The following is a 22,905-nucleotide window of genomic DNA, read 5'->3' as shown; positions in this document are numbered from 1 at the left end:
CCCTCACTCCGTTCGATATGAGATATGCTTATTCTGTATTGTCTGTATGAGTCCCCCCTAAAATTTGTAAAGTGCTGCGGAATATGTTGGCGCTATAAAAATAAACTATTATTATTATTATTATTATTATTATTATATATATACTCAACTGTGTACATCATATATAATCCCCTGTGTACATTATATATATATATACTCAATTGTGTACACTATATATAATCCCCTGTGTACATTATATATATATACTCAACTGTGTACATTATATATAATCCCCTGTGTACATTATATATATACTCAACTGTGTACATCATATATAATCCCCTGTGTACATTATATATATATATATACTCAACTGTGTACATCATATATAATCCCCTGTGTACATTGTATATATATATACTCAACTGTGTATATCATATATAATCCCCTGTGTACATTATATATATATATACTCAACTTTGTACATTATATATAATCCCCTGTGTACATTATATATATAAACTCAACTGTGTACATCATATATAATCCCCTCTGTACATTATATATATACTCAACTGTGTACATCATATATAATACCCTGTGTACATTATATATATAATCAACTGTGTACATCATACATAATCCCCTGTGTACATCATATATAATCCCCTGTGTACATTATATATATAATCAACTGTGTACATTATATATAATCCCCTGTGTACATTATATAGATACTCAGCTGTGTACATGATATATAATCCCCTGTGTACATTATATATATATATATATATACTCAACTGTGTACATTATATATAATCCCCTGTGTACATTATATACATATACTCAACTGTGTACATCATATATAATCCCCTGTGTACATGATATGTATATATCAACTGTGTACATTATATATATATACTCAACTGTGTACATCATATATAATCCCCTGTGTACATTATATATATAAACTCAACTGTGTACATTATATATAATCCCCTGTGTACATTATATATATAAACTCAACTGTGTACATCATATATAATCCCCTGTGTACATTATATATATATACTCAACTGTTTACATCATATATAATCCCCTGTGTACATTATATATATAATCAACTGTGTACACCATATATAATCCCCTGTGTACATTATATATATAATCAACTGTGTACATTATATATAATCCCCTGTGCACATTATATATATAATCAACTGTGTACATTATGTATAATCCCCTGTGTACATTATATAGATAACTCAGCTGTGTACATTATATATAATCCCCTGTGTACATTATATATATACTCAACTGTGTACATCATATATAATCCCCTGTGTATATTATATATATATACTCAACTGTGTACATTATATATAATCCCCTGTGTACATTATATATATATATACTCAACTATGTACATTATATATAATCCACTGTGTACATTATATATATATATACTCAACTGTGTACATCATATATAATCCCCTGTGTACATTATATATATAATCAACTGTGTACATTATATATATACTCAGCTGTGTACATTATATATAATCCCCTGTGTACATTATATATATACTCAGCTGTGTACATTATATATAATCCCCTGTGTACATTATATATACTCAACTGTGTACATTATATATAATCCCCTGTGTACATGATATATATATATATCAACTGTGTACATTATATATATATATATACTCAACTGTGTACATTATATATAATCCCCTGTGTACATGATATATATATATATCAACTGTGTACATCATATATAATCCCCTGTGTACATTATATATATAAACTCAACTGTGTACATTATATATAATCCCCTGTGTACATTATATATATAAACTCAACTGTGTACATCATATATAATCCCCTGTGTACATTATATATATACTCAACTGTGTACATCATATATAATCCCCTGTGTACATTATATATATAATCAACTGTGTAAATCATATATAATCCCCTGTGTACATTATATATATAATCAACTGTGTATATCATATATAATCCCCTGTGTACATTATATATATATAATCAACTGTGTACATTATGTATAATCCCCTGTGTACATTATATATATAATCAACTGTGTACATCATATATAATCCCCTGTGTACATTATATATATAATCAACTGTGTACATTATATATAATCCCCTGTGTACATTATATATATACTCAACTGTGAACATGATATATAATCCCCTGTGTACATTATATATATATAATCAACTGTGTACATTATATATACTCAACTGTGTACATCATATATAATCCCCTGTGTACATTATATATATACTCAACTGTGTACATTATATATATATAATCAACTGTGTACATTATATATATACTCAACTGTGTACATCATATATAATCCCCTGTGTACATTATATATATATATATATACTCAACTGGGTACATTATATATAATCCCCTGTGTACATTATATATATATATATATATATATATATATATATATATATATACTCAACTGTGTACATTATATATAATCCCCTGTGTACATTATATATATATATATACTCAACTGTATACATTATATATAATCCCCTGTGTACATTATATATATAATCAACTGTGTACATCATATATAATCCCCTGTGTACATTATATATATAATCTACTGTGTACATCATATATAATCCCCTGTGTACATTATATATATATATATATATATACTCAACTGTGTACATCATACATAATCCCCTGTGTACATTATATATACTCAACTGTGTACATCATATATAATCCCCTGTGTACATTATATATATAATCAACTGTGTACATCATATATAATCCCCTGTGTACATTATATATAATCCCCTGTGTACATTATATATATATATATATATCAACTGTGTACATCATACATAATCCCCTGTGTACATTATATATATAATCAACTGTGTACATCATATATAATCCCCTGTGTACATTATATATATAATCAACTGTGTACATTATATATAATCCCTGTGTACATTATATATATAATCAACTGTGTACATCATACATAATCCCCTGTGTACATTATATATATAATCAACTGTGTACATCATATATAATCCCCTGTGTACATAATATATATACTCAACTGTGTACATTATATATAATCCCTGTGTACATTATATAGATACTCAGCTGTGGACATTATATATAATCCCCTGTGTACATTATACATATATAATCAACTGTGTACATTATATATATACTCAACTGTGTACATCATATATAATCCCCTGTGTACATTATATATATATATATATATATATATATATCAACTGTGTACATTATATATATACTCAACTGTGTACATCATATATAATCCCCTGTGTACATTATATATACTCAACTGTGTACATTATATATAATCGCCTGTGTACATTATATATATAATCAACTGTGTACATTATATATATATATATACTCAACTGTGTACATTATATATAATCCCCTGTGTACATTATATATATATATACTCAACTGTGTACATCATATATAATCCCCTGTGTACATTATATATATATACTCAACTGTGTACATTATATTTAATCCCCTGTGTACATTATATATATATACTCAACTGTGTACATCATATATAATCCCCTTTGTACATTATATATATATATATATATACTCAACTGTGTACATCATATATAATCCCCTGTGTACATTATATATATATACTCAACTGTGTACATCATATATAATCCCCTGTGTACATTATATATATATATATACTCAACTTTGTACATTATATATAATCCCCTGTGTACATTATATATATAAACTCAACTGTGTACATCATATATAATCCCCTGTGTACATTATATATATATACTCAACTGTGTACATCATATATTATCCCCTGTGTACATTATATATATAATCAACTGTGTACATCATACATAATCCCCTATGTACATTATATATATAATCTACTGTGTACATCATATATAATCCCCTGTGTACATTATATATATAATCAACTGTGTACATTATATATAATCCCCTGTGTACATTATATATATATACTCAACTGTGTACATCATATATAATCCCCTGTGTACATTATATATATATATACTCAACTGTGTACATCATATATAATCCCCTGTGTACATTATATATATACTCAACTGTGTACATTATATATAATCCCCTGTGTACATTATATATACAGTACAGACCAAAAGTTTGGACACACCTTCTCATTTAAAGATTTTTCTGTATTTTCATGACTATGAAAATTGTACATTCACACTGAAGGCAGCTAAACTATGAATTAACACATGTGGAGTTATATACTTAACAAAAAAGTGTGAAACAACTGAAAATATGTCTTATATTCTAGGTTCTTCAAAGTAGCCACATTTTGCTTTGATGACTGCTTTGCACACTCTTGACATTCTCTTGATGAGCTTCAAGACGTAGTCACCGGAAATGGTCTTCCAACAATCTTGAAGGAGTTCCCAGAGATGCTTAGTACTTGTTGGCCCTTTTGCCTTCACTCTGCGGTCCAGCTCACCCCAAACCATCTCGATTGGGTTCAGGTCTGGTGACTGTGGAGGCCAGGTCATCTGGCGTAGCACCCCATCACTCTCCTTCTTGGTCAAATAGCCCTTACAAAGCCTGGAGGTGTGTTTGGGGTCATTGTCCTGTTGAAAAATAAATGATGGTCCAACTAAACGCAAACCGGATAGAATAGCATGCCGCTGCAAGATGCTGTGGTAGCCATGCTGGTTCAGTATGCCTTCAATTTTGAATAAATCCCCAACAGTGTCACCAGCAAAGCACTCCCACATCATCACACCTCCTCCTCCATGCTTCACGGTGGAAACCAGGCATGTAGAGTCCATCCGTTCGCCGTTTCTGCGTCGCACAAAGACACAGTGGTTGGAACCGAAGATCTCAAATTTGGACTCATCAGACCAAAGCACAGATTTCCACTGGTCTAATGTCCATTCCTTGTGTTCTTTAGCCAAAACAAGTCTCTTCTGCTTGTTGCCTGTCCTTAGCAGTGGTTTCCTAGCAGCTATTTTACCATGAAGGCCTGCTGCACAAAGTCTCCTCTTAACAGTTGTTGTAGAGATGTGTCTGCTGCTACAACTCTGTGTGGCATTGACCTGGTCTCTAATCTGAGCTGCTGTTAACCTGTGATTTCTGAGGCTGGTGCCTCGAATAAACTTATCCTCAGAAGCAGAGGTGACTCTTGGCCTTCCTTTCCTGGGGCGGTCCTCATGTGAGCCAGTTTCTTTGTAGCGCTTGATGGTTTTTGCAACTGCACTTGGGGACACTTTCAAAGTTTGCCCAATTTTTCGGACTGACTGACTTTCATTCCTTAAAGTAATGATGGGCACTCGTTTTTCTTTACTTAACTGCTTTTTTCTTGCCATAATACAAATTCTAACAGTCTATTCAGTAGGACTATCAGCTGTGTATCCACCAGACTTCTGCACAACACAACTGATGGTCCCAACCCCATTTATAAGGCAAGAAATCCCACTTATTAAACCTGCCAGGGCACACCTGTGAAGTGAAAACCATTTCCGGTGACTACTTGTTGAAGCTCATCAAGAGAATGCCAAGAGTGTGCAAAGCAGTCATCAAAGCAAAAGGTGGCTACTTTGAAGAACCTAGAATATAAGACATATTTTCAGTTGTTTCACACTTTTTTGTTAAGTATATAATTCCTCATGTGTTAATTCATAGTTTTGATGCCTTCAGTGTGAATGTACAATTTTCAAAGTCATGAAAATACAGAAAAATCTTTAAATGAGAAAGTGTGTCCAAACTTTTGGTCTGTACTGTATATACTCAACTGTGTACATCATATATAATCCCCTGTGTACATTATATATAATCAACTGTGTACATCATATATACTCCCCTGTGTACATTATATATATAATCCCCTGTGTACATTATATATATATAATCAACTGTGTACATCATATATAATCCCCTGTGTACATTATATACATACTCAACTGTGTACTTCATATATAATCCTCTGTGTACATTATATATATATATATATATATATATATATATACTCAACTGTGTACATCATATATAATCCCATGTGTACATTATATATATACTCAACTGAGTACATTATATATAATCCCCTGTGTACATTATATATATATACTCAACTGTGTACATTATATATAATCCCCTGTGTACATTATATATATAATCAACTGTGTACATCATATATAATCCCCTGTGTACATTATATATATATACTCAACTGTGTACATTATATATAATCCCCTGTGTACATTATATATATAATCCCCTGTGTACTTCATATATAATCCTCTGTGTACATTATATATATATATATACTCAACTGTGTACATCATATATAATCCCATGTGTACATTATATATATACTCAACTGAGTACATTATATATAATCACCTGTGTACATTATATATATATATATATACTCAACTGTGTACATTATATATAATCCCCTGTGTACATTATATATATATAATCAACTGTGTACATCATATATAATCCCCTGTGTACATTATATATATATACTCAACTGTGTACATCATATATAATCCCCTTTGTACATTATATATATATACTCAACTGTGTACATTATATATAATCCCCTGTGTACATTATATATATATATAAACTCAACTGTGTACATCATATATAATCCCCTGTGTACATTATATATATACTCAACTGTGTACATCATACATAATCCCCTGTGTACATTATATATATATATCAACTGTGTATATTATATATACTCAACTGTGTACATCATACATAATCCCCTGTGTACATTATATATATAATCAACTGTGTACATTATATATAATCCCCTGTGTACATTATATATATATATATATATACTCAACTGTGTACATCATACATAATCCCCTGTGTACATTATATAGATACTCAGCTGTGTACATTATATATAATCCCCTGTGTACATTATATATATATAATCAACTGTGTACATCATACATAATCCCCTGTGTACATTATATATATCTATATCAACTGTGTATATTATATATATATATATACTCAACTGTGTACATCATACATAATCCCCTGTGTACATTATATATATAATCAACTGTGTACATTATATATAATCCCCTGTGTACATTATATATATATATATATATACTCAACTGTGTACATCATACATAATCCCCTGTGTACATTATATAGATACTCAGCTGTGTACATTATATATAATCCCCTGTGTACATTATATATATATACTCAACTGTGTACATCATACATAATCCCCTGTGTACATTATATATAAACCCCTGTGTTCATTATATATATACTCAAGTGTGTGCAACATATATAATCCCCTGTGTACATTATATATATATAATCAGCTGTGTACATTATATATATACTCAACTGTGTACATTATATATATAATCAACTGTGTACATCATACATAATCCCCTGTGTACATTATATATATAATCAACTGTGTACATCATACATAATCCCCTGTGTACATTATATATATAATCAACTGTGTACATCATATATAATCCCCTGTGTACATTATATATATAATCAACTGTGTACATCATACATAATCCCCTGTGTACATTATATATATATATATATATATATCAACTGTGTATATTATATATATACTCAACTGTGTACATTATATATAATCCCCTGTGTACATTATATATATAATCAACTGTGTACATTATATATAATCCCCTGTGTACATTATATATATATATATATATATATATATATATACTCAACTGTGTACATCATACATAATCCCCTGTGTACATTATATAGATACTCAGCTGTGTACATTATATATAATCCCCTGTGTACATTATATATATATATATATACTCAACTGTGTACATCATACATAATCCCCTGTGTACATTATATATAAACCCCTGTGTTCATTATATATATACTCAAGTGTGTGCAACATATATAATCCCCTGTGTACATTATATATATATAATCAGCTGTGTACATTATATATATACTCAACTGTGTACATTATATATAATCAACTGTGTACATTATATGTATAATCAACTGTGTACATTATATATATACTCAACTGTGTACAGCATATATAATCCCCTGTGTACATTATATATATATCAACTGTGTACATTATATATATACTCAACTGTGTACATTATATATAATCCCCTGTGTACATTATATATATATCAACTGTGTACATTATATATAATCCCCTGTGTACATTATATATATATATACTCAACTGTGTACATTATATATAATCCCCTGTGTACATTATATATATAATCCCCTGTGTACATTATATATATAATCAACTGTGTACATTATATATAATCCCCTGTGTACTTTATATATATATCAACTGTGTACATTATATATAATCCCCTGTGTAATTTATATATATATATATATATATATATATATATATCAGCTGTGTACATTATATATAATCCCCTGTGTACATTATATATATAATCAACTGTGTACATTATATATAACCCCCTGTGTACATTATATATATAATCAACTGTGTACATTATATATAATCCCCTGTGTACATTATATATATATCAACTGTGTACATCATATGTAATCCCCTGTGTACATTATATATATATCAACTGTGTACATTATATATGATCCCCTGTGTACATCATATATAATCCCCTGTGTACATTATATATATATCAACTGTGTACATTATATATATAATCAACTGTGTACATCATATATAATCCCCTGTGTACATTATATATATATCAACTGTGTACATTATATATAATCCCCTGTGTACATTATATATATATAATCAACTGTGTACATCATATATAATCCCCTGTGTACATTATATATATATCAACTGTGTACATTATATATATATACTCAACTGTGTACATTATATATAATCCCCTGTGTACATTATATATATATATCAACTGTGTACAATATATATAATCCCCTGTGTACATTATATATATATATATAATCAACTGTGTACATCATATATAATCCCCTGTGTATATTATATATAATCAACTGTGTACATTATATATAATCCCCTGTGTACATTATATATATAATCAACTGTGTACATTATGTATAATCCCCTGTGTACATTATATATATACTCAACTGTGTACATCACATATAATCCCCTGTGTACATTATATATATATATATATATATTTATATATATATATCAACTGTGTACATTATATATATATACTCAACTGTGTACATTATATATAATCCCCTGTGTACATTATATATATATCAACTGTGTACATCATATATAATCTCCTGTGTACATTATATATATATCAACTGTGTACATTATATATATACTCCACTGTTTACATTATATATAATCCCCTGTGTACATTATATATATATATCAACTGTGTACATCATATATAATCCCCTGTGTACATTATATATGTAATCAACAGTGTACATCATATATAATCCCCTGTGTATATTATATATAATCAACTGTGTACATCATATATAATCCCCTGTGTACATTATATATAATCAACTGTGTACATTATATATAATCCCCTGTGTACATTATATATAATCAACTGTGTACATCATATATAATCCCCTGTGTACATTATATATATATATATATCAACTGTGTACATTATATATAATCCCCTGTGTACATTATATATATAATCAACTGTGTACATCATATATAATCCCCTGTGTACATTATATATATATATATCAGCTGTGTACATTATATATAATCCCCTGTGTACATTATATATAATCAACTGTGTACATTATATATAATCCCCTGTGTACATTATATATATAATCAACTGTGTACATTATATATGATCCCCTGTGTACATTATATATATAATCAACTGTGTACATCATATATAATCCCCTGTGTACATTATATATATATCAACTGTGTACATTATATATATAATCAACTGTGTACATCATATATAATCCCCTGTGTACATTATATATATATCAACTGTGTACATTATATATAACCCCCTGTGTACATTATATATATAATCAACTGTGTACATTATATATAATCCCCTGTGTACATTATATATATATCAACTGTGTACATCATATGTAATCCCCTGTGTACATTATATATATATCAACTGTGTACATTATATATGATCCCCTGTGTACATCATATATAATCCCCTGTGTACATTATATATATATCAACTGTGTACATTATATATATAATCAACTGTGTACATCATATATAATCCCCTGTGTACATTATATATATATCAACTGTGTACATTATATATAATCCCCTGTGTACATTATATATATATAATCAACTGTGTACATCATATATAATCCCCTGTGTACATTATATATATATCAACTGTGTACATTATATATATATACTCAACTGTGTACATTATATATAATCCCCTGTGTACATTATATATATATATCAACTGTGTACAATATATATAATCCCCTGTGTACATTATATATATATATATATATATAATCAACTGTGTACATCATATATAATCCCCTGTGTATATTATATATAATCAACTGTGTACATTATATATAATCCCCTGTGTACATTATATATATAATCAACTGTGTACATTATGTATAATCCCCTGTGTACATTATATATATACTCAACTGTGTACATCACATATAATCCCCTGTGTACATTATATATATATATATATTTATATATATATATCAACTGTGTACATTATATATATATACTCAACTGTGTACATTATATATAATCCCCTGTGTACATTATATATATATCAACTGTGTACATCATATATAATCTCCTGTGTACATTATATATATATCAACTGTGTACATTATATATATACTCCACTGTTTACATTATATATAATCCCCTGTGTACATTATATATATATATCAACTGTGTACATCATATATAATCCCCTGTGTACATTATATATATAATCAACTGTGTACATCATATATAATCCCCTGTGTACATTATATATATATATATCAACTGTGTACATTATATATAATCCCCTGTGTACATTATATATATAATCAACTGTGTACATCATATATAATCCCCTGTGTACATTATATATATATATATCAGCTGTGTACATTATATATAATCCCCTGTGTACATTATATATAATCAACTGTGTACATTATATATAATCCCCTGTGTACATTATATATATAATCAACTGTGTACATTATATATGATCCCCTGTGTACATTATATATATAATCAACTGTGTACATCATATATAATCCCCTGTGTACATTATATATATATCAACTGTGTACATTATATATATAATCAACTGTGTACATCATATATAATCCCCTGTGTACATTATATATATATCAACTGTGTACATTATATATAACCCCCTGTGTACATTATATATATAATCAACTGTGTACATTATATATAATCCCCTGTGTACATTATATATATATCAACTGTGTACATCATATGTAATCCCCTGTGTACATTATATATATATCAACTGTGTACATTATATATGATCCCCTGTGTACATCATATATAATCCCCTGTGTACATTATATATATATCAACTGTGTACATTATATATATAATCAACTGTGTACATCATATATAATCCCCTGTGTACATTATATATATATCAACTGTGTACATTATATATAATCCCCTGTGTACATTATATATATATAATCAACTGTGTACATCATATATAATCCCCTGTGTACATTATATATATATCAACTGTGTACATTATATATATATACTCAACTGTGTACATTATATATAATCCCCTGTGTACATTATATATATATATCAACTGTGTACAATATATATAATCCCCTGTGTACATTATATATATATATATATATATAATCAACTGTGTACATCATATATAATCCCCTGTGTATATTATATATAATCAACTGTGTACATTATATATAATCCCCTGTGTACATTATATATATAATCAACTGTGTACATTATGTATAATCCCCTGTGTACATTATATATATACTCAACTGTGTACATCACATATAATCCCCTGTGTACATTATATATATATATATATATATATATTTATATATATATATCAACTGTGTACATTATATATATATACTCAACTGTGTACATTATATATAATCCCCTGTGTACATTATATATATATCAACTGTGTACATCATATATAATCTCCTGTGTACATTATATATATATCAACTGTGTACATTATATATATACTCCACTGTTTACATTATATATAATCCCCTGTGTACATTATATATATATATCAACTGTGTACATCATATATAATCCCCTGTGTACATTATATATATAATCAACTGTGTACATCATATATAATCCCCTGTGTACATTATATATATTCAACTGTGTACATTATATATAATCCCCTGTGTACATTATATATATATCAACTGTGTACATCATATATATATCCCCTGTGTATATTATATATAATCAACTGTGTACATCATATATAATCCCCTGTGTACATTATATATAATCAACTGTGTACATTATATATAATCCCCTGTGTACATTATATATAATCAACTGTGTACATCATATATAATCCCCTGTGTACATTATATATATTCAACTGTGTACATTATATATAATCCCCTGTGTACATTATATATATATCAACTGTGTACATCATATATATATCCCCTGTGTACATTATATATATAATCAACAGTGTACATCATATATAATCCCCTGTGTACATTATATATATATACTCAACTGTGTACATTATATATAATCCCCTGTGTACATTATATATATATATACTCAACTGTGTACATCATATATAATCCCCTGTGTACATTATATATATATATATCAACTGTGTACATTATATATAATCCCCTGTGTACATTATATATATAATCAACTGTGTACATCATATATAATCCCCTGTGTACATTATATATATATATATCAGCTGTGTACATTATATATAATCCCCTGTGTACATTATATATATAATCAACTGTGTACATTATATATAATCCCCTGTGTACATTATATATATAATCAACTGTGTACATTATATATGATCCCCTGTGTACATTATATATATAATCAACTGTGTAAATCATATATAATCCCCTGTGTACATTATATATATAATCAACTGTGTACATTATATATAATCCCCTGTGTACATTATATATATAATCAACTGTGTACATTATATATGATCCCCTCTGTACATTATATATATAATCAACTGTGTACATCATATATAATCCCCTGTGTACATTATATATATATCAACTGTGTACATTATATATATAATCAACTGTGTACATCATATGTAATCCCCTGTGTACATTATATATATATCAACTGTGTACATTATATATAATCCCCCGTGTACATTATATATATATATATAATCAACTGTGTACATCATATATAATCCCCTGTGTACATTATATATATATCAACTGTGTACATTATATATATATATACTCAACTGTGTACATTATATATAATCCCCTGTGTACATTATATATATATATATATATATATATCAACTGTGTACAATATATGTAATCCCCTGTGTACATTATATATATATAATCAACTGTGTACATCATATATAATCCCCTGTGTATATTATATATAATCAACTGTGTACATTATATATAATCCCCTGTGTACATTATATATATAATCAACTGTGTACATTATATAGATATACTCAACTGTGTACATCATATATAATCCCCTGTGTACATTATATATATATATCAACTGTGTACATTATATATATACTCCACTGTTTACATTATATATAATCCCCTGTGTACATTATATATATATATCAACTGTGTACATCGTATATAATCTCCTGTGTACATTATATATATATATATCAACTGTGTACATTATATATATACTCCACTGTTTACATTATATATAATCCCCTGTGTACATTATATATATATATATCAACTGTGTACAACATATATAATCCCCTGTGTACATTATATATGTAATCAACAGTGTACATCATATATAATCCCCTGTGTATATTATATATAATCAACTGTGTACATCATATATAATCCCCTGTGTACATTATATATAATCAACTGTGTACATCATATATAATCCCCTGTGTACATTATATATAATCAACTGTGTACATTATATATAATCCCCTGTGTACATTATATATATATCAACTGTGTACATCATATATATATCCCCTGTGTACATTATATATATAATCAACAGTGTACATCATATATAATCCCCTGTGTACATTATATATATATATACTCAACTGTGTACATTATATATAATCCCCTGTGTACATTATATATAATCCCCTGTGTACATTATATATATATACTCAACTGTGTACATCATATATAATCCCCTGTGTACATTATATATATATATATATATATCAACTGTGTACATTATATATAATCCCCTGTGTACATTATATATATAATCAACTGTGTACATCATATATAATCCCCTGTGTACATTATATATATATATACAGTACAGACCAAAAGTTTGGACACACCTTCTCATTTAAAGATTTTTCTGTATTTTAATGACTATGAAAATTGTACATTCACACTGAAGGCATCAAAACTATCAATTAACACATGTGGAATTATATGCTTAACAAAAAAGTGTGAAACAACTGAAAATATGTCATATATTCTAGGTTCTTCAAAGTAGCCACCTTTTGCTTTGATGACTGCTTTGCACACTCTTGGCATTCTCTTGATGAGCTTCAAGTGGTAGTCACGGGAAATGGTCTTCCAACAATCTTGAAGGAGTTCCCAGAGATGCTTAGCACTTGTTGGCCCTTTTGCCTTCACTCTGCGGTCCAGCTCACCCCAAACCATCTCAATTGGGTTCAGGTCTGGTGACTGTGGAGGCCAGGTCATGTGGCGTAGCACCCCATCACTCTCCATCTTGGTCAAATAGCCCTTACACAGCCTGGAGGTGTGTTTGTGGTCATTGTTCTGTTGAAAAATAAATGCTGGTCCAACTAAACGCAAACCGGATGGTATAACATGCCGCTGCAAGATGCTGTGGTAGCCATGCTGGTTCAGTATGCCTTCAATTTTGAATAAATCCCCAACATTGTCACCAGCAAAGCACCCCCACACCATCACACCTCCTCCTTCATGCTTCATGGTGGAAACCAGGCATGTAGAGTCCATCCGTTCACCTTTTCTGCGTCGCTCAAAGACATGGTGGTTGGAACCAAAGATCTCAAATTTGGACCCATCAGACCAAAGCACAGATTTCCACTGGTCTAATGTCCATTCCTTGCGTTCTTTAGCCCAAACTAGTCTCTTCTGCTTGTTGCCTGTCCTTAGCAGTGGTTTCCTAGCAGCTATTTTACCATGAAGGCCTGCTGCACAAAGTCTCCTCTTAACAGTTGTTGAAGAGATGTGTCTGCTGCTAGAACTCTGTGTAGCATTGACCTGGTCTCTAATCTGAGCTGCTGTTAACCTGCGATTTCTGAGGCTGGTGACTCGGATAAACTTATCCTCAGAAGCAGAGGTGACTCTTGGTCTTCCTTTCCTGGGTCGGTCCTCATGTGAGCCAGTTTCTTTGTAGCGCTTGATGGTTTTTGCAACTGCACTTGGGGACACTTTCAAAATTTTCCCAATTTTTCGCACTGACTGACCTTCATTTCTAAAAGTAATGATGGCCACTCGTTTTTCTTTACTTAGCTGCTTTTTTCTTGCCATAATACAAATTCTAACAGTCTATTCAGTAGGACTATCAGCTGTGTATCCACCAGACTTCTGCACAACACAACTGATGGTCCCAACCCCATTTATAAGGCAAGAAATACCACTTATTAAACCTGACAGGGTACACCTGTGAAGTGAAAACCATTTCCGGTGACTACCTCTTGAAGATCATCAAGAGAATGCCAAGAGTGTGCAAAGCAGTCATCAAAGCAAAAGGTGGCTACTTTGAAGAACCTAGAATATAAGACATATTTTCAGTTGTTTCACACTTTTTTTGTTAAGTATATAATTCCACATGTGTTAATTCATAGTTTTGATGCCTTCAGTGTGAATGTACAATTTTCATAGTCATGAAAATACAGAAAAATCTTTAAATGAGAAGGTGTGTCCAAACTTTTGGTCTGTACTGTATATATCAGCTGTGTACATTATATATAATCCCCTGTGTACATTATATATATAATCAACTGTGTACATTATATATAATCCCCTGTGTACATTATATATATAATCAACTGTGTACATTATATATGATCCCCTGTGTACATTATATATATAATCAACTGTGTACATCATATATAATCCCCTGTGTACATTATATATATATATCAACTGTGTACATTATATATATAATCAACTGTGTACATCATATATAATCCCCTGTGTACATTATATATATCAACTGTGTACATTATATATAATCCCCTGTGTACATTATATATATATATAATCAACTGTGTACATCATATATAATCCCCTGTGTACATTATATATATATCAACTGTGTACATTATATATACATACTCAACTGTGTACATTATATATAATCCCCTGTGTACATTATATATATATATATATATATATATATATCAACTGTGTACAATATATATAATCCCCTGTGTACATTATATATATATAATCAAATGTGTACATCATATATAATCCCCTGTGTATATTATATATAATCAACTGTGTACATTATATATAATCCCCTGTGTACATTATATATATAATCAACTGTGTACATTATATAGATATACTCAACTGTGTACATCATATATAATCCCCTGTGTACATTATATATATATATATATATCAACTGTGTACATTATATATATATATACTCAACTGTGTACATTATATATAATCCCCTGTGTACATTATATATATATATCAACTGTGTACATCATATATAATCTCCTGTGTACATTATATATATATATATCAACTGTGTACATTATATATATACTCCACTGTGTACATTATATATAATCCCCTGTGTACATTATATATATATATCAACTGTGTACATCATATATAATCCCCTGTGTACATTATATATGTAATCAACAGTGTACATCATATATAATCCCCTGTGTATATTATATATAATCAACTGTGTACATCATATATAATCCCCTGTGTACATTATATATATAATCAACTGTGTACATCATATATAATCCCCTGTGTACATTATATATAATCAACTGTATACATTATATATAATCCCCTGTGTACATTATATATATATCAACTGTGTACATCATATATAATCCCCTGTGTACATTATATATATATACTCAACTGTGTACATTATATATAATCCCCTGTGTACATTATATATATATACTCAACTGTGTACATCATATATAATCCCCTGTGTACATTATATATATATATATATATATATCAACTGTGTACATTATATATAATCCCCTGTGTACATTATATATATAATCAACTGTGTACATCATATATAATCCCCTGTGTACATTATATATATATATATATATATCAGCTGTGTACATTATATATAATCCCCTGTGTACATTATATATATAATCAACTGTGTACATTATATATAATCCCCTGTGTACATTATATATATAATCAACTGTGTACATTATATATGATCCCCTGTGTACATTATATATATAATCAACTGTGTACATCATATAATCCCCTGTGTACATTATATATATATCAACTGTGTACATTATATATATAATCAACTGTGTACATCATATATAATCCCCTGTGTACATTATATATATATCAACTGTGTACATTATATATAATCCCCTGTGTACATTATATATATATATATAATCAACTGTGTACATCATATATAATCCCCTGTGTACATTATATATATATCAACTGTGTACATTATATATATATACTCAACTGTGTACATTATATATAATCCCCTGTGTACATTATATATATATATATCAACTGTGTACAATATATATAATCCCCTGTGTACATTATATATATATAATCAACTGTGTACATCATATATAATCCCCTGTGTATATTATATATAATCAACTGTGTACATTATATATAATCCCCTGTGTACATTATATATATAATCAACTGTGTACATTATATAGATATACTCAACTGTGTACATCATATATAATCCCCTGTGTACATTATATATATATATCAACTGTGTACATTATATATATACTACACTGTTTACATTATATATAATCCCCTGTGTATATTATATATATATCAACTGTGTACAACATATATAATCCCCTGTGTACATTATATATGTAATCAACAGTGTACATCATATATAATCCCCTGTGTATATTATATATAATCAACTGTGTACATCATATATAATCCCCTGTGTACATTATATATAATCAACTGTGTACATCATATATAATCCCCTGTGTACATTATATATAATCAACTGTGTACATTATATATAATCCCCTGTGTACATTATATATATATCAACTGTGTACATCATATATATATCCCCTGTGTACATTATATATATATATATAATCAACAGTGTACATCATATATAATCCCCTGTGTACATTATATATATATACTCAACTGTGTACATTATATATAATCCCCTGTGTACATTATATATAATCCCCTGTGTACATAATATAATAATAATAATAATATAATAATAGTTTATTTTTATAGCGCCAACATATTCCGCAGCACTTTACAAATTTTAGGGGGGACTTATACAGACAATACAGAATAAGCATATCTCATATCGAACGGAGTGAGGGCCCTGCTCGCGAGCTTACAGTCTATGAGGAAGTGGGGGAGACACAAAAGGTAAAAGGTACATATATTGTATAATGCAGCCTTGATATACTGAATAGGATAAATAATAATACATGGACTGGTCGCTAGCCAGTATGTGTGCAGTCCTGACAGAGGCTTTTATGTGCATGGTTGGTTTGAACCCGAAGTTGAAGAAGATTTTAATATGGGGGAAAGCTGGGATGGACAGAGTGTGTTTAGGTGATACGCCAGTCTAAAGAAATGTGTTTTTAGGGTTCGCTTGAAACTGTGGGTATTGGGAATTAATCGAACTGTCCTGGGTAGTGCATTCCAGAGAATTGGCGCAGCACGCGAGAAATCTTGGAGACGGGAGTGGGAAGTTCGGATTATGGAGGATTTTAGTTTCAAGTCATTTGCAGAACGGAGGGCACGTGTAGGGTGGTAGACTGAGACAAGGGAGGAGATGTAGGGGGGTACTGAAGCATGGAGCGCTTTGTGGGTAAGCGTGATAAGTTTAAAACGAACTCTATATTGGATGGGCAACCAATGCAATGACTGGCACAGGGAAGAGGCATCCGAGTAGCAGTTGGCGAGGAATATGATCCTGGCTGCTGCGTTCAGGACGGATTGGAGAGGGGAGAGTTTAGTAAGAGGGAGACCGATTAGTAGAGCGTTGCAATAGTCAAGACGAGAATGAATAAGAGCGACAGTAAGAGTTTTTGCCGAGTCAAAGGTGAGAAAAGTCCTGATTCTTGAGATGTTTTTGAGGTGTAGATGACATGAACGAGCGAGTGATTTGATGTGAGGAGTGAAAGAAAGATCTGAATCAAAAATGACCCCAAGACAGCGGGCTTGTAGCTGGGGAGTAATGGTTGAGCCACAAACGGAGATGGCAATATCGGGCACAGGTAGATTAATGGAGGGAGGAAAGACGAGTAGTTCAGTTTTTGACAGATTCAGTTTTAGGTAGAGGGAGGACATAATGTTAGACACAGCAGAAAGACAATCACTGGTCTTTTGTAGTAATGCAGGGGTGATGTCCGGAGCAGAGGTGTATAATTGGGTGTCATCAGCATAGAGATGGTACTGAAAACCGAATCTACTGATTGTTTGTCCAATAGGAGCGGTGTATAAGGAGAAAAGAAGGGGGCCTAGGACTGATCCTTGAGGAACCCCGACAGTAAGAGGAAGTAGGGAGGAGGAGGAGCCGGCAAAGGACACAGAGAAGGAGCGGTCAGAGAGATAAGAGGAGAACCAGGAGAGAACCGTGTCCTTGAGGCCAATAGTGCGGAGCATAGTGAGGAGGAGCTGGTGATCCACAGTGTCAAATGCTGCAGAGAGATCCAGGAGAATCAGCAGGGAGTAGTGACCATTAGATTTAGCTGTTAGTAGATCATTAGAGACTTTAGTGAGGGCAGTTTCAGTAGAATGTAAAGAGCGGAAACCAGATTGTAAAGGGTCAAGAAGAGAGTTGTCTGAGAGATAGCGGATTAGACGGGAGTGGACCAGGCGTTCCAGGAGTTTAGAGATAAAGGGAAGATTGGAAACAGGTCTGTAGTTGGCCGTGCAGTTCTGGTCGAGGGATGGTTTTTTAAGTAATGGTTGTATGCTGGCGTGTTTAAAAGAAGAGGGAAAGATACCAGATGAGAGGGAAAGGTTGAAAATTTTAGTTAGGTGAGAGGTGACAGCTGGAGCAAGGGACTGAAGGAGATGTGAGGGAATAGGGTCGCTGGTGCAGGTGGTAGGGCGAGAAGATGCAAGGAGCCTGATCACTTCATCTTCCGTGACTGGTTCGAAGTCAGAAAATGAGCAAGATACAATGTGGCGGGGGGGAGCATGCATAACATTTGGGGATTGGGAGAAAATTTCCTGTCGGATATGGTCAATTTTTTCTTTGAAATAGTTAGCCAGATCGTCAGCGCTGAGGTCGGTGGTCGGGGCCTGTGCTGTTTGATTGAGGAGAGAATGAAACGTGTCAAAGAGTCGTTTAGGATTATTGGAAAGTGAGATGATGAGGTTGTTAAAGTAGGTTTGTTTGGAGAGGTGAAGGGCAGAGTTATATGTTTTCAGCATAAATTTATAGTGGAGGAAATCTTCGGGCAGATTTGATTTTCTCCACAGCCGTTCAGCGCACCTGGAGTACCTCTGGAGAAGACGTGTTTGAGGTGTGTGCCAGGGTTGTCGCCGTCTATGCCGAATTGTTCTTTGTGTAGGAGGTGCGGCTTCATCCAGGGCGCATAGCATTATTTTGTTATAATGCTTCAATGCAGATTCAGGACATGAGAGGGAGGAGATTGGGGCCAATGATGATTGCAACCTTTTTATAAATTTCTGGGTGTTAATGGCGCGTAAATTTCTATAAGTGTGGACGGTGGGAGTGTCTTGAGTAGAGTCACAGTTCTTGACAGAGAATGAAAGAAGATTATGGTCAGAGAGTGGAAGGGGAGAGTTAGTAAAGTCATGTACTGAGCAAAGCCGGGAGAAGATCAGGTCCAATGTGTTCCCATCCTCATGTGTAGGAGAATTAGCAAGCTGTGAGAGGCCGAAGGAGGAGGTTAATGATAAAAGATGCGTGGCAGATGGGGAAAGAGGATCGCCAATTGGGATGTTAAAGTCTCCCATGATTATCGTGGGGATGTCGCAGGATAGAAAATTTGTAAGCCAGGCAGCAAAGTGATCCAGGAATTGACGGGGGGGACCTGGGGGGCGATAGACAACCGCCACTCGCAGGGAGAAGGGCCGGTAGAGTCTGACTGTGTGGGCCTCAAAGGATGGGAAGATAAGGGAGGGTACAGGGGGGATAACCTGAAAAGTACATTTTGTTGAAAGAAGCAGACCAACACCTCCACCTGATCTGTTGTCAGGTCGCGGGGTATGAGAGAAATGTAGGCCACCATAGGAGAGAGCTGCAGCGGCGGTGGTGTCCGACTGCTGGATCCAGGTTTCAGTGAGAGCCAGAAGGTTGAGGGAATTAGAGAGGAAAAAGTCATGGATGTAAGAGAGTTTATTACAAGCTGAGCGTGCATTCCAAAGGGCACAGTTGAATGAGACAGAAGATATGCAGGGAATATTAATGAGATTAGCAGGGTTTCTGAATGTAACAGGGAAAGAGTTAGTGTTATTATTACTGGAGGGTCCTGGGTTGGGAGAAATATCACCTGCGACTAATAGAAGGAAGATACAGAGAGTGAGCAGATGATTGAGTGATTTGGAAGAGCGTTTCCTGCGTTGTATGGTGGGAATGAATGGATCTGCGTGGTATAACATTGTGAAGAGAGCATGACAACTGTACATAGGAGAAGAGAGGAGTGAGGGATTAATATGGATGAAGTGTGCCGCATTTGTGGGAGAACGGTGAATGTGGATGATTGTAGCAACCAGAGTATAAATGGCACAGATACAAATGGTGAATACTGTTTGCCAAAAAGATGACCTGGAAGCAAGTTTGTTTAATTGTCTTGCATGTCTTACCTGTCTCCTGCCCTGTCCAACTGCCATTTTCTAACTGCCAGGGCACTTTGCTAAATTATGGCACTTCGATAAAGTATGCATAAATGCTATATGCATAAATGCCCCCGCATAAATGCCTCCCCTTAACTAAGTCTCAATATATAGGGACGTATCTGCTTAGATCTGCACAGATTTAACTCATTAACAATCAATCACTAGCTTAAAAGACAACAGGAGACCATAAAGTGCAGGGAAAAAAAAAAAAAAAAACAGACTAGTAAACTCGGCATGGATCATAAACTCTTAAAGTAAGTGTGATGACCTTTAAGTATCATGGAATAAAAAAGCTAGAGGAGTGAAAAAATATATACCAGAAATTGATAGGCTGCAGAGCATTGCATGGAGATATAATGCAGTTTTCAGGACAGATCACACAAGCAGTGAAAAATATATACCAGAAATTGATAGGCTGCAGAGCATTGCATGGAGATATAATGCAGTTTTCAGGACAGATCACACAAGCAGTGAAAAATATATACCAGAAAT

At 31.7% G+C, this 22,905-nt stretch overlaps 1 protein-coding gene across 1 annotated transcript in view; it reads left to right on the top strand.

Annotated features, from left to right (window-relative positions):
* The window catches only part of LOC141165504 (uncharacterized), a 146,218-nt gene that overhangs the window by 66,316 nt on the left and 56,997 nt on the right, over positions 1 to 22,905 (top strand). The gene's annotated exons all lie outside the window — the stretch shown is intronic.

The sequence above is a fragment of the Phyllobates terribilis genome, unplaced genomic scaffold, assembly GCF_046119375.1.
Source record: "Phyllobates terribilis strain yellow unplaced genomic scaffold, ASM4611937v1 Scaffold_11__3_contigs__length_659146591, whole genome shotgun sequence".
In the NCBI taxonomy this organism is placed as follows: domain Eukaryota; kingdom Metazoa; phylum Chordata; class Amphibia; order Anura; family Dendrobatidae; genus Phyllobates; species Phyllobates terribilis.
The sequence above is the reverse complement of the archived record's forward strand: the minus strand, read 5'-3'. Positions and strand labels throughout refer to the sequence as shown.